Below are 12,463 nucleotides of genomic sequence, written 5' to 3'. Positions count from 1 at the left end.
ACAAAGACGTTTCAGTGTCATTTACAAGGCAGCATATGGTGATGATTATAATTTAATGAAGAGCATACTGAGTACATCCCTCAAGGCTCCCAGCACTTGGAGAATTCTGTGCCATTACTGACATTACTTGGAGAGGCAAACTCCCCAAGGCCATTGGATGCATCCTTTCATTTGTGTCTAATTCAGTACACTCAAAAACACTTGGAAAAAATGATCCAAATTGCTTATAAAAAGTGAAAAAGCTATCCATCAGCCAAGTGTGTCCTCAGGAAAACCATAAATGCCTTAAAGATTCAGAGCATCACTCACACTTCTGCATGCATCTTTCTTCTCCCCTTCGGGAAGGAGTCTGACCCTCTGTACTAACAGAGGGAGGACCCAGGTGTAAAAATTGGGTTTCTTCACTCCTCTGCCCCTTTGCTACCAGTCTGTCACCATCACCATGTTAGCAGAAGAGGCCATGCAAGACTGATGGCCCAGTGGTATTTTCCTTTGTTTCATTGGTTCTCTTTGATTGGAAAGAGTATCACATGCTGGCAAGAAGTCACTCTGTGCTAAACTGGGCTGGTCTTTGGGAAGCAGACTTGGTCTGTTACTGGGGTCATATCAGAGCCCTTTGGGCACAATAGGACCTTCTTTGCTTTCTGGAAGAACTTTGAGAACCCAGGACTACCTTTCTTCCATGATGAGACATCAAAATCAAACTTTGTGGACATTTTATGCATTGAAAGTCATTTGAAAAAGATCTGGGGTTTGGGTGGACGGCAAGCTCCCTATGAGCCAACTATGTGATATAACAGCCAAACAAGGCCAATGGCAATCTTGGGCCATAATATCAAAAACAAAGGAGGTGATAGGTCCCCTGCACTATGCCCTGGACAGGCCACACTTGGAGTAGCATGCTCATTCCTAGGCACCATGTTTTAGTGGGGACAATAGGCTGGAGAGTGTCCAGATGGGGACAACTAAGACAGTGAAATGCCTCAAGTTCATGCTATAAGGGTGTCAGTTGAAGGAAGTGGGCATTTTCAGCATGGAGAAGAGAAGACTTGGGCAAGACATGATAGTTGACTTCATGTATGGAAAGGATTTGTACATGGAAAAGCAATTCAGCTGGCTTTCATTCAAAGGCAGAATCAAAAGCAATAGAGGGAAGCTGCTGAGAGGCCAGTGTAGACTTGATGTTAGGAACAAGCACTCAGCAATGAGAACTATCTCAAATGTGGCAGGCTCCCCTGCCCAGCCTTCTTCAAGTAGAGACTAGCTGGGTGCACTTGGGGGAACGTCAGGAAGAGGATTCTTTTTCAGGTTTGATTGGAGCAGATGGTCACCGAAGTTCCTTCCAGTTCTAAACTTCTGTGATTCTGTATTTGTATAAGACAAAAGAATGTCAGATTTGGTACTCACCATCAAAAGATCTTTTGTTGTCCATGCATTGCTAATTAAGACCAAACTAACAATTAATCTTAGATACTGTAGACAATGAGCAAACAAAGGGGTGGGGCAGGGATGCAAAAATAAGGGCTACTAGTTGAAACATATGTGAATGTTATTTTCTGGTTGTTTAGAACTTCACACAATTAAAGTTAATCACACTGTGATTAATTGATCTTAATTGATTTGAGATGGGCTCCTGGGGTATAATATAGGAGTCTGTCAATAGGCTTACAATTAATTCCAATCTTCTAAAAAACCTCAATGGTAATAAATGCAGACAACCATGGAACATAACAGTCCCAAGCATGCTGCCTCAGTGACATACAAGAGAAACACCCATACTGGGTGTATGACAGCCAGAGAATGAAGTCAGAAGACACAGGGATATAGGGATATCCTGGGTGTTGCTGGAAAGATAAACTGTGGCATCACTTTGGGACCAGACTTTTGAATAGAAACACCAAGTGTACTGGGAAGGAAGGAATAACTGGCCCAGCCTTCAGAGATTGGGGAAAATGTCTAGAGAGAGATGATGTGATCCCAAAAGAGGTTGATGAATGGTGTGACAAATAGAGCAACCATAAGCGGGAGTATCAAAGAGTATGGATGCCATTTCCTGACCCTGCGGGTTGAGGGTCATGAAAGAAGAAGCCAGCACTGGTAACACCTCCCAGAGCCTAAGTCTAGTCATGGATCTTTCCATGAAGTCACAGTGATACCTATGAGCCCCCTTCTCACATAAGAATATCTAGAAAAGGGGGCAGCTAGGTGGTGCAGTGGATAGAGCACTGGCTCTGGAGTCAGGAGAACCTGAGTTCAAATCCAGTCTCAGACACATAACACTTACTAGCTGTGTGACTCCAGGCAAGTCACTTAACCCCAATTGCCTCACAAAAAAAAAAAGAATATCTAGAAAGCCATATTTTCCTTATTGCCCATATTCTGTGCATTTATTTCTAGATATCTGAGACCATTCCTTTTATTGCTGATTCTTTTTTTTGCATTTTGTCTCTTGAGGATCTCTGGGTTAGCTTTCTGTGAGCCATCAACCTATGATGTAATTGCTACTTTCTGATGTCAAGCCTAACACTTGTAGCATTCTTTTTTCTCCCACCTTTTTCAGTTTAAATGTCTCTTAATCAGCTCACACTCAAAGCAAATATATATATTTACTGGTTCTCATTAGGTGTACTCCTCTCATGGGATAGAGCCAGTCATCTTTATATTCTAAATCATGGTATGGAAATCCACAATATTTTTTTCAAATACCATTTTTCTACCAATTGCTCATTTCCAAAATCTTCCTTTCCCTTCTTAATCCCCCACTTTCAACCATCAGCAGTAATGAAAACCCCATCCATGCCCCTAAAGTCTTCAATTTCTTCCCCAAGATTTTGTAATCCTTATAAAAGTATATTTTGGTGATATCCTTTGGTTTCCCATGACCACCAGGAGCGTTTATTAATTGTGAGATCTGACAAGGTTTCCCCATCACAAGCCATGTCATTAGAAAATAGAACCTTCCCTCATGCTGTCATCCAATAAACAAACTGGCCCCTCAAGTCCTCTTAGCAGAGAGCCATCAACCATGACTACTTATCCCTTCTTTCTCTGGCCCTTTGGATGGGGTCCATGTGTTCCACTGTCCTTCTTCCTTTCTCTTGGGTACAACTCCTGCCATAATTCCCCTCTGCCTCTTCAGATACTCATTCTTTTTGTTTTGTTTTGTTTTGTTTTTGCCAGGACACTTTTTGTTCATGAAATACACCTTTGTCTCTGATCCTTTGAGCTCCTTCATCTTCCATTTCAGAAAGAAGTTTCATTTTGTGTGAGTAGTTACTTAGCAGTAACAGAAGTACAAATATCACTCACTCTCTGCTGGTCACTGCAAAATCCTCTTTTTCCTCTGAGCTTAGTAGCCACCTTTCATAATAAATTCCTGATGCAAACAGCCTGTTGGTCATGCCTTTTCCCATGAGTGGTGGCTCCTGAGCAAGGCTTCCCCTGCTGGGATGTCCCATCTTTATTCTACCTTGTATTCAGGTACCTTCAGAGTCACATAATTCTCCATTCAATACTCACTGAGAATATGGTCGCTAGTTAGGCTCTCCCCTACAAGGAGGGTGGAATGTAGCACTTTCAGTCAGCTTTTTCAGCCTTCCATAATGCCTCATCTACAGTATTCAGATGACATTCTATTCCAGAGTCATCTAGTACTCTTTCTACTCTCTGATGGGGATGTTGTGGTTAGTAAGCCTCTCCTTTGAAAGTACATTATAGTTTACTCAGCCAAAGGCAATGAAAATCACTCCTCAAATCAATTTTCTCTTTCAACCAAGAGCAAGAAAGTAGATCCCTTCAGTCACACTGTTCACAGAAGTTAGCAGATGCTCAGACTAGGATCACATCTATTCTTTTAACTCAGAACTATTCTCTCCTCTTCTGTCTCTTCAGTCTCTTGCTAGACTCTCACGTAATATATGATAGAAACCAGTTTTTGTTCTTATTTATAATCAGACAAAAGGAGCAAACAAATGTTTCCCAGGACTCTAATTCCTCACATAAATTTGAGTGAAACTATGTAAGGAAACTGTCTTTAAGCTCTCCCCACCCCCTTCCCCAACTACTTCATGCCCCTTTGTTCCATGCAAATTATATAGGCTGGACTAAGTAGGGAACAATGAAAACGTTAGTGACCTTCTTCCAGCAACAAATTACAGACTTGTCTCTCTATACATTCAGAGTGGTCTTTCTACATTTTCTACCCAGATGAAGCTAATTTGCCCATCTGTTTTGACTAACAACTGGTAACTTCCAAACAAAACTTAAGTGCAAACAAGATGAACAAGGGTGCTCTGTGTGAGGGAGGCTCGACCATAGTCCACCTGCCAGTCTCTTCGTATTTGTTCCTACCTCCAGCTTCTCTGTTCATTCAGATTTTAAAAAATTTGTTTGCTGCTAAATGACAAAGGATTTTTTGTTTTAACTCTATCACCCAATGTGATAGCTATGCAACAAGCATGCCATCTGTGCCTTTGCACAAACCATAGGTAAATAGCACAGGGCCAAGCACAGATCCCTGGGAAAGCCCATTGGAGACCTCCTTCAAGATTGGCATATGTCTGCTCTTTTGGCTGTTAGGTACCTGAAACAAGTAACTCAAAAATAGCAAGTGCTTGTTGAGATCAGCTAAAAATGAGGTTCCATGATGGTTTCTCCTTATCTGTCCTCTGACAATGCAATCAGATGACAAGGATTGACAAAGGAGCAGCAACCATGCTCCCGGAAGGGGGGTGAGGGGCCCTTGGGAATTTTTGAAAGAGCCAAAAAAACAACCTCCAGAGCCCTCTAACCTCCCCTAGTTAGTGCTACTTTCCTTTTCTGGCCCTCTCCACTCCATCTCTACTTCAAGTGTGTCTCTGAAAGGCTGGACTCAAAGAATAGGATGATTGGAGCCAACTTAGAAGCAAATCAGTAGAGGAGTGTCCCAGGGCTCTATGCCTGGCCCTGCACTGTTGAACATTCTTACCTATGACTTGGACAAAAAGTATCAAAAAATACATATATAAAGGTGTGTTTTTTCAAATTTGCAGATGACACAAAAGTGAGAGGAATAGCTAGCCACCTGGATGACAGACTCAGGTTTCAAAAACAAATCTTGACAGGCTCTTGAAATCTAAGAGAGAGAAATGTAGCACCTTATACTTCACAAGTTCAAGATGGTGCAGACACAACTGGGCAGCAGTTTGCCTGATTTTTAATAGACTGGAAGCTCAATACGAGTCCACAGTGTGATGGGCCAAGAAAGTCAGTTCAGCCAAGAGAAGGCATTCAGAGAAGCCTGATATCAGTGGCCCTGTCCTCTGCCCTGAGCAGGGCACATGAAAGGCCTCAGGCTCTAGTCTGGGTACTATAGTTCAAGACATGGATGGATGGAGAGGGTCCAGAGGAGGGACCATCACCCATGCCCTGGAAGGTCCTTGGATGGAGCTAAGGTGGTTTATCCTATAGAACCGTGGGCATGTGAAGGGCCATCACATAGAAGAGAGATTAGACTTGTCCAAAGGGCAGACCCAGGAGTGATGGGAAGAAGGCCCAAAAGTTTCCATACAATCAGAACAGCCCTGAAGTGAAATGTGCTCTTCCAAGGTGTCAGGCTCCCTGTCTTCAGAGGACTTTCAGTGGAGAATGTATGACCATGGGACATGTTTCAAAGTGAGATTTTGGGCAAGTAAGGACTGGATTTCATCAAGCCTCTGAGGACTCTTCTGATATGGAGGCAGGTGGTGGGAGGGGTACCATGCTTTGGAAGACACCAATGCTTTTGAGACCAAAAAGAACAACCCTGGTTACAGTTCACACTCAGCATTTTAATGATGAGAGCTTACCTTTACAGAAATCCTGTGACCCTCACACAACCCTGGGTCCCTGAAGCTATGATCATGCCAATTTTAAAGATGAAGAGACTGAGGCTCAGAAAGTCAATTTCCCTCAATCCCAGGCCTGGGAAATGTCTGGGGCAGGACTGGAGCCTAGATCTCTCCTGCTGCCCTTTCTCTGGAGCTGATGCAGTTACTGTGCATGGGGTGTGTGAAGCAGGGTCTGAGGGGGACAGAAATGAGTCATGCCAGCTCAACTGCCACAGAACCTTGTGAGAGATGCAAGGGGCCGGCTCTGGGAGTCCCCTCCATGATGATACCTGTGCTCAAGTGCTGGCTTCCCGGTGACCAAGCATCCCTGGCTGTGAGGCCTTTTGCCCCATGAGCCTCTTTCTGTGCCTAGAGAAGACTCACTGGGGACCTGCTTTCTTCCCAGAGATGCTGAGAGGATCCAATGAGAATGTGTGCCTCAGTATGTTGTCAACTTGAAGGGGCCCAGGGAGGTGAGCTAGACGTCAACAACGATACCAGATGAGCCCAAATGCTCAAGCCCAGATGGAGGAGAAGCCTGGGGCTGGGAGCAGGGCCTGGCTTACAGCTCTGGCTCAGCCAGGACCTGGGCCAAGCAGGCCCCCAGCTTCCTCATCAGGGAAATGATATCAGGGAAATGATACCAAGGAAAGTGTGCTGGAGGGGGAGGGGTCTCAGGACCTGGGTTTGAATCTTGGCAAGTCACTGTCCCTCTGTCTGCCTGTCAAATGAGGAGGGAGAGCCCCCTGGCCTGCCAAGGTCCCTCCAGCTCTAGGGCTGGGATCCTCTGCCTTAGTCTTCATTTCCTTCTTCTCTTTTCCCAGGAGCACCAGGGTTCTCCACCTTGCATTTCCAGTGCCACCTGCCATCCCCCTCTCTCTTCAAGAGGAGGTGTCCCTCTGCCTGACTCCAGACTCCTTTCTGATGTGAGGGTGGACTTCACAGATGGAGTCTTCTGAGCTCCCAGCCTGCAGCCATGTCGGAAGAGGTTTCCTCTGCCACTCACACAATATTGTGCAGAATGGCCCCAAATGCTGTCCACTGTCCTGGGTTGGCCCCAGACCCTCTTTCCATGAGGCTTCTATGATATGGAAATCAGGAGTGAAATGGACCAACAAATCCAGGAGAGTCTGGACTCCATCACCACCCCAGCCAAAAATGAGTATAGCGAAGAGGCTGCTTCCCTGAGGACTGGGTGCCTCTAAGGAGAGGTTGCTGGAGGCCTAGACTGGCTCACTAGGCATCCCGTTGGAACCACAGGGAAAGCCCCTTTAGGACACAAGTGATCATGGGCCTGTCCTCCCAGAGTCCAAGAACACATGCAGAGACCACTCCAGATGTGGCTGTGGAAGGAGTCAGGGCTGACCAGAGCTGGGGAGCAGCTTGTCCTAAGAATGAGTGCTTAGAACGGGGGCAGGAATTGTATGGGCATTAAGCTCCAGCCAGAGTGCACACTGCCCTGGACAGACCATACAGCTGATTCTGGAAGACGAAGGAGAAGTATTTCTGGATTGTTGCCAAATGAAATGGAAGGATGGACAGTGGGGGGGGGCAGTCAGAGCCCTACTTCCCTCACATACCACCTTTGCCATCCCTACCTGAGAAGGGTCTGCTTAGAAGCACATCAGGATCTGGCGCTCCAAAGATGATCAGGATGGGGCCTTGCTGAGAACGCAGCCCCTCAATGCCCTGAGCCAAGTCCAGGTAGCCTTAATGGCTAGTCTCAGATCCAGGCCCTGGGACCCCAGACCCCACCATCTTGAGACACTGGGACATGCTCTCTGGCAGGCCCTCAGAAGCTGGAGAGATATCTGGCCATGTCCTCCCAGAAACAGCTACGGGGAAGTGAGGAGACTCTCACCTCCAGAAGTTTGGCCCCAACAATTTGGGGAGACCATCTACAGGAACCTGGGAGATCTGCTCTCTGCACACACCAGAGAATTCATGGGTCTTCGAAGGATTAAAGTATGCCTGAGAGCAGAAGGAGATGGAGATAAAAACAATAGAGATGCTGGGGGCCATTTGGCAGATGGGGGAGGAGCCTCATGCCCAGGGTAATTTCTACTGCTTATCATAACAACCAGAAGCATCAGGAAATGAGGGAAATCGTGGTCAGTCTGTGCTGTATACAGAAGAACACGGGGCAGCTGTTGACACTTTGCCGGTCCTGCCCAGCTAGCCAAACACCCCACTCCTCGGTCAGACAAGTAGAGCAGCCATGCAAGTCAATTAGCGTGCATCTGTTACAGCACCATGCTAGGTCTGGCCCTCCAAAAGCTTACACTTACAGAGGTCAGGAGGAGTCTATTTGCATGTAAGCGAGGCACTTGGGAGAACTGCGTGTGTGCCAGAGACCCTTGGGGAATGATGTCATATCAATAATCCAAAGGGGCCCATAAGCTGCCTTCCTTCAGCTACAGAAAGGTAGCATGTTATTAATATATTCATTATACACAAGGGACTCGACCAGAGCTGTCCGCCGTGGCCCAACAGCCACCCCGGATGCTGTCTTTGGCACAGCTGCAGCTTCACCACTGATCACCAGAGGACATGAAGCCTGAGCACACTTAGACTCCTCTTCTCTGTACCTCTAATAAGCCATACTGCTCCAAATGGCAGCACCAACCATGTTCTGCCTGGAAACCAAAGGATGATACTTTTTTTAAAAAATCTTCAACAATCTTGTGATTGTTTTGATGTACAGAGCTCCCTCACAGTGGCAAACTCCTCCTACTAATTCAGGTTGGCACCTTCTCTGCAACTTCCAGTCTTGGAGAAAGATCAGAGCCCTGAGAGGCTCAGTGAGTCACCCCAGTCCCCACAGCCAGGACATGGCAGAAGTGGGGCTCGAATATGGGTCTTCCTGACTTGAGGCCGGCTCTCTGCCCACTATGCTATACTGCTCCTCAACATGAACTATTGCTCCAAAATATGAAAACTAGGAAATCGACAGCTCTAGCCCAGATCCAGACTCTTCTCTCTGTGAAATGACTCACTCCCTACATTCACAGGACAAAAGCACACCATATACTGCATACATATAGTTTACTAAACACTGGGAAAATGAAGGGGAAATGGTTCAGCACTGCTACATAAGGCCTTCCTTCTCTACCATCTCCTAAAACTCCTCCCACTTATCCCAGAACTTGGGGGTGACAGGGGAACAGTTCAAATTCACCTGATCCCCTGGAGTTATCAGAAGGATTCAGCAAAGTGCTAAGTATTTGACCTCTTTCTCAGGGTCAGAGATTATATCTGTGGAAATCCAAGGGAAGCTCTCCAGGAATGGCTTCCACCTGATAGGATTTTTGAATGCTGCCAGCCTGCCCTTCTGGACTTGCCTCTGCTGTGCTGATTCCTTCCACCTGCATCTCTGGGTCTTATAGATTTGGGGATCTGTGTTCATGCCCATACTCCTGCTCCTCTGATCCTTACCCCCAGACAAAGTCTCCAGGTGCAGCAGCCAAAAGCCACAGCTAGCCCAATGGTCCCAATCCCAAAGTCAGTCACTGATGACCTTTTTCCTGAACGATCAGAGACCCCAAGTCCAGTGGCATCTACCCAGTCCTACAGTTTCCCATAGATTGAGCAGGGAGCCAGAATCCCAACAGCTCAGCCCAACCACCCTGTCCTTCATATGGTCACCAGGCAATCTCTGTCATGGGTAACTGAGAAGGAAAAAGGGAACCCCCCAGATTTCGCAGATCATCTCATTTGTCTGTTCCTCACAATTCTATTTCCCTCATGGGGACTTCTCAGTGACCCTCAGCAATCCTCTCCTCTCCCCACCCCAGAAAATACTACATGAGGGAAAGAGACATATGAGCAAAGGAAGGAACAGGTATAGGACTACAAGGATCTGAGAAGGAGGGAGGCTCAGGAAGACTTTGCAGAAGAAGTGGCAACTGTGCTGAACCTGGAAAGAAAGGAGGAGCATCAAGAGTCACAGATAAGGGTAGGGGAGAGTCATACCAGGCATAAGGCACTGCATGGATAAAGGCTTATAGATGGGAGAAAAGAGGATGAGAATGAAGATGGTCCTGTTTAGCTGAGGCACAGGAGGTAAGAAAGGAGGTAGTATTCTAGTTGGATCCTGAATATGGAGGCCTTGAAATGCCAGGATCAGAAAGTTTAAAGCATCAGAAATACTCAAGCTGAAGAAGGAAGGAAGGAAGGAAGGAAGGAAGGAAGGAAGGAAGGAAGGAAGGAAGGAAGGAAGGAAGGAAGGAAGGGAAGGAGAGAGGGAGGGAGGGGGGAGGGAGAGAGAGGGGAGGAAGAGAGGGGGGAGGGAGAGAGGGAGGGAGGGGGAGGGAGAGAGGTAAGGAGAAGGGAGGGAGGGAGGGAGGGAGGGAGGGAGGGAAGGAGGGGAGGGAAGGAGGGGAGGGAAGGAGGGGAGGGAAGGAAGAAGATGAGAAGAGGAGGAGTAAGGCCAAGATCTAAGAGCTAGTGGTAAGCTAGGCATCCACCTCTGACCCTGCACGTGAAGCATCCAAGCAGAGGTTGCCGAGCATGCCCCAGAAGGTCCATTTGTACCAGACAGGGGCTCACCCTGAGCAGCCTTTGCTGATGCTTCCAGGATTGTATGGTCATATCTCCTGTCCTTTGTGTGGGTGTTTTCCAAGCATTCTATACATGTACACACGCTCACAATACACACACATTCACACACATACACCCATATGGGCATATGCACACATATATTTCCACAATAATGCAGAAATGCATGTGTACACATATGCATACATATTCATACATACATGCACTGACACATGCATACACACCTACACATACAAACACAGTCATTCCCTCACTCATAGCAGGGTCTTCTTCTCCCAACTTTGTCTCCATGGGAACCAGCAGATGTTGGCTTGGCTTGGGAGCTGTGACCACTGAGCCACAGAGAAGCTCAGCCAGCCGCCTGAGCCCCACACCTGGCCAGGGACCATGCCCAGGCGTGCCAGGACCCAGGACTCTGAGCCCTCAGAGGAGGAGGGCAGAGCCAAGAACTCACCAAGAGGCAGAGGTCCAGGCTTGGAGGGGGCAGCTCAGGGAGATAGGGTTGAGGCAAACAAAGGACCAAAAGAGCGAAGGTCAGCTGGGGTCTGGGAGCTTAATGTTGAAGGTCAGGGCAACACTCAGGAGACCAATGAGGGCCTTAGATCTGACAGTTCAGTGCCACCAATGCTAATTCTTTGTCATTGCCGTGCTCCCCCACCATCCACTCATGCACATGTGATCTGGACCCAGGATAAGGTGAAGCACAAGCCCTTGCCTGGTGGGATGAGGGACACCTGGAATGGGGTTCCTTCAATGCAGAAAATTGGCCTCTGCATCCCAAGGAGGCGTTTACTTTGTGATTCTGCCAGGAGAGGGCCCCCCTCCCACTCCAGGATATTGACAGGTGCAATCTTTACAGGGGACACAGCTTCCAAACTCAGCCTGTGCTGGAGCACAGCCACCTTGCCCTCAGTGTCCCAGGCCTGGGCCTGCTTCCCTCTGTTCCTGGTGGCCTCCACAACCCTGCCTGAGGTTCACTACTCCAGGCCTCCATGGTACCCACTTCTTGGTATTTTAACAGAAGCCATGGTTCATTTCTCACTGTTGGCTCCAGTAAGGGCTGATTAACAGGCTGCTAAAATATCTGAGAGGCTTCCAAACAACAGGGACTATTTCAGAGTCTAAAAACTGGTGTTCTTTCATGAAGGAGTGTGAAGACCGAGGAACTGGGGGTAGGGAGGCAGAGGCTTGGAGGTTACGCAGACCAGGTCCTTCATTCTAGAAGAGGGAGAGAAGGCCCAGACAAGGGAAGAGGCTCAGCCCAGGTCACAGAGGCAGGAGTCAAACCCAGGGCTTCTGACTGCTCTGACACTCTCTGACCCACACTGCTACCACCAATCAGCACTTCCTCTAAAGGCAGCCAAATCCGACCCAGCCTCTTTACAGAGCTCATGAGCCAAACCTTCCCTTGGAGTGTGGGGGGCCCCCTCCTCATAAGCTAGTGGGGACCCACGTCCAGGATGGACAGCCACGCTTACCCCCTGACCATAGCCTTGAGATTCTCCCCAACTGGCTCAGCCACCCCACTAAGCACAGAAGGTCCTGCTTTGGCAGCTTCCTGGACCCAGAACTGGCTGTGGATTGTCTCATAGACGAAGGAGAAAGTGCCCTCAAAGCTGCCAAAGCCCATCTCCTGAGCCCCAAATCAACAGGGAGGAGGAAAAAAAAACCCTGACCTGGGAGATAGCACACACACACACACACACACACACACACACACACACACACACACACAGAGCCACAAGCTAAAGGACACTAGAGGATAAGTCACTTGTCTTCTCTAGGCTTTAGTCACCTCATCTGTAAAATGAGGCTAGTGATAACTTCCCTAGGAGTGGGGACTGAACCAGATGATCTCTTGGGGAGTCATTAAAAGAGTAAGATCTAAGATTCTGGGACCTGAAAGTTTCTGAAAACATTCCCTGTCCAGGGCAGAATTGGCCATCCACACAGAATCTTTGTATGGCCTTCTTTGGGGAATTAAAACTGATGTCCCAGTGAAGGGATGGAGTGGGATACTACACTTCCCTGACACAGGGCCCTGCAGAAAGCAGACCTGA

At 47.6% G+C, this 12,463-nt stretch overlaps 1 protein-coding gene across 1 annotated transcript in view; it reads right to left on the bottom strand.

Moving 5' to 3' along the window:
- Positions 1–1,061: 1,061 nt before the first annotated feature.
- Positions 1,062–12,463, bottom strand: part of TAPBPL (TAP binding protein like) — an 88,989-nt gene continuing 77,587 nt past the window's right edge. The window contains exon 7 of the mRNA XM_078152001.1: positions 1,062–1,364. The gene's annotated coding sequence lies outside the window, so the exon portion shown is untranslated. The remainder of the gene's footprint in view (positions 1,365–12,463) is intronic.

Source organism: Phascolarctos cinereus, unplaced genomic scaffold (genome assembly GCF_003287225.1).
Source record: "Phascolarctos cinereus isolate Bilbo 61053 unplaced genomic scaffold, phaCin_HiC Scaffold_4;HRSCAF=312, whole genome shotgun sequence".
Lineage (NCBI taxonomy): Eukaryota > Metazoa > Chordata > Mammalia > Diprotodontia > Phascolarctidae > Phascolarctos > Phascolarctos cinereus.
Note: the sequence above shows the minus strand (reverse complement) of the source record. Positions and strands in the feature narration are given on the sequence as shown.